This window comes from Microtus ochrogaster, chromosome 10 (genome assembly GCF_000317375.1).
Source record: "Microtus ochrogaster isolate Prairie Vole_2 chromosome 10, MicOch1.0, whole genome shotgun sequence".
NCBI classification, from domain to species: Eukaryota; Metazoa; Chordata; class Mammalia; order Rodentia; family Cricetidae; genus Microtus; species Microtus ochrogaster.
Genome location: NC_022016.1, coordinates 48,301,744 through 48,304,550, shown reverse-complemented (window position 1 = coordinate 48,304,550; position 2,807 = coordinate 48,301,744). Strand labels below are relative to the sequence as shown.

Sequence of the window (2,807 nt, the reverse complement as noted above, 5' to 3'; positions counted from 1 at the left end):
GAAATGCCGGAACCTTACTGGTAGGCCACAGCCTCGTGATGATATACAGATGGATAGAAATGGGTTAATTTAATATTTAAGAGTTAGTTAATAAAGAAACCTGCGCTAATAGGCCAAACAGTGTTGTAATTAATATAGTTTCTGTGTTTATTTGGGTCTGGGTGACTGGGAAGTGGAAAAGCTGTCTCCGCCTACAGGAACCCACATGGTAGAAGGAGAAATCCCCATTTGCAGGCCATCCTTGGGATGCTGTCCTTCTTTGGTATGGATTCTTTTAAAAATAAATTTAGGCTGGAGAGGTGACTCGGGGATGAAGAACTAAGGCTGTCTTAGGACCTTTGTGCAATTCCTAGCACCCACATAGTAGCTAACAATCATCTGTAATCCCAGTTGCAGGGGATCTGATACCCTATTCTTGCCTCTTTGGGCCCTGTTTGAAACCCTGGCCTTAATGCATGCGAGGTGAGCATTCTACCTTGAGCTATATCTCTTAGCCCACTCTTCAGGTTTTTGGTTTGTAGCTTTAGGTACTTCCTTTACTGTCCGTCTTTTAAGCTATCAAACAAATAAATAACAAAACAATTATCTCTTTCTCTAACTCTATGCTATCTCTCTAAGACAATAGAGGCAGAAAGTTGGTTTTGCGGTATGCATAAATTTTTAGAATGTGGAATTTAGATTAAAGGGATCAGTGGTTTTAGAAGGAGGCCAGAGGTGGTCTACAGGGATGGTTAATCATGATTCAATCAAGGGGATGTTTGAATGTGAAACTGTGTCTAAAAGCTTAGGTTACCACTGACTGATAAGCTACCTTCATTCTTTATGACCAGAATAGACAGGAAGATTTAACCCAAGTCTTCTACCTCCCATAACTTTTCTCTAATCTCAGCAGTAAGTTTTAGATAGATTGGATCCTCAGCTTTCTTTTAGGAAACCATCCCCTTCAAATAGAGAGTGGTTTGTAGAAACTCCACTTTTAGCTCTAATTGGTACTGGGTGGCCCAGGGCCCTTTTGAGGACTGAGTCAAAAGGCAGTCAATAAAATGAGAGTGTTGCTAAATGGCTTCCTTTTTTTTTCTTTTCTCCCAGATAAACTTGAGTTTGTCTTGACTTTATTTACTGAGTAAGCTATAAGACTTTGGACAAGTCACTTGACTTCTTGAGATTTAGATTATAAGTAAGTGACATTATCACATATGTAAAACATAATGCCCAGGATGTAGTGGATTTTCTACTTGTCTTCCAAAACATCTTATTTTAGTCTAATTCCAACTTCACCTCTAAATCATTATATGACTCACCATTTCTAGGCTCTGATTTCCTTACTCACATGGGGATTTAGATAATTCCTGAGGTGCTTCCCAGCTGCAAGATGTCATAAATATTTAGAATATTGGGAAATGGAGCTTTATTAATTTGAGTAAAGACAGTCTGGCTTGGGAATCATATAATATGATAGAAGGGAAGTGGCATGGAGCCTAGTTGCCCTTCAGAGACGTAGGTGGCTTCCTTCACATCCAGGATATAGGCATAACTCACTCTTTGCCTCTTTTCTGATGTTGGAATATATTTATATATGAAGGGCCTTGAGTCAGCTCAGCCTTGGTGTGACTCATGCTTTACCTACTTCTTTTATTTCCTGTCTAGGTCAAGAGGCAGCTCCCAGTGAAAGATAGTGATTGATTCCAAGACAGCAGGCGGCAGTGGGAAGGCAACGAGAAGTCACCGCAGAAAGCTCCCATTACCTAAATGGTAAGTATATCACACATGACGTCTGCAGACCAATAGAATGGGTAGTTTCTGAACCTCTACAGTTTTCCATCCCTGCAAGGGAAGGGAGGACAGTCAATGTTGGCTGATGCCTCGTGTGAACTGTACATGAGGCTAAACCAGGCTAAACACCTTACATGTTTTCTCTTTGAATTAAGCCGACCAGCTTGATAGGATAGGGTGTTATCCACTCTTGAAGCCAAAAACCTTAAGGAGCAGGTCTAAGGTCTAACCTATTATTTACTGTGTCAGGCCTGTTTGTCTGACATTTTCTTCCTTAACACCTATCCTAACTGTGAGGTTAGTGCTTTTATCACTGCAGGAAAGTATTTTGAGAAGCCAAATAACTTCTCCAAGTCCAGGAAGCAAATAATAGAGTTAAGTTTTCAAATTAGACCTTTTTCAACATATCACATTTCCCTTAAAGAAAGTTACTTTCTCCGTTGAGATGGCAGCCAGTGTTCTGTTAAGAAGCACACCAACAAACAGATTAAAGAAACTTGGACTAACAACCAAATCCTTTTGCTCTTTCTGGGTTTTTGAGCCAGTCTTTGTTGGTGGTACTCATGAAGGCCATGGAGAGCAGCAGGGAGTTAGGTGAGAGGAGAGAGAGAACATGAGCAGGAGTGGCCAAGGGACCTAGTGGTCTTGGTCACTGCTGGCACGGGACGGATAGAGAGAGGTCTGGAGAAAAAGTTTGGAAAGTAGACAGTGGTCATGGAAATGACTAGATACAGAGAAAAATCTCAGTAACACCTCTCATGTCGACACAGTCATGGAAGAGACATCATAAGGACATAGAGGAACTCTCATGAGGCAGTGGATGGCATTCAGACATGTTCTTTATCTTGTAGATCTTATATGCTGGTAGAAGAGTCAGCATTAAGTTTACATATAATGTGGTTTTAAACATTCAAGGCTGAAAAGTAGTGTCTTAGAGCTGTCCAAAGATGGAGTGAGTTGGGAAAGTGTATGTTCTTGTCATTAGAAGTGTTTGGGCAGGGGCTGGAGAGATGGCTCAGAGGTTAAGAGCACTG

The 2,807-nt window shown here is 41.0% G+C and overlaps 1 protein-coding gene across 3 annotated transcripts in view; it reads left to right on the top strand.

Moving 5' to 3' along the window:
• The window catches only part of Luzp1 (leucine zipper protein 1), an 86,355-nt gene that overhangs the window by 62,112 nt on the left and 21,436 nt on the right, over positions 1-2,807 (top strand). For all 3 annotated transcript variants that reach the window (XM_013348416.2, XM_005353012.2, XM_013348415.2), the window contains exon 2: positions 1,648-1,752. The gene's annotated coding sequence lies outside the window, so the exon portion shown is untranslated. The remainder of the gene's footprint in view (positions 1-1,647; positions 1,753-2,807) is intronic.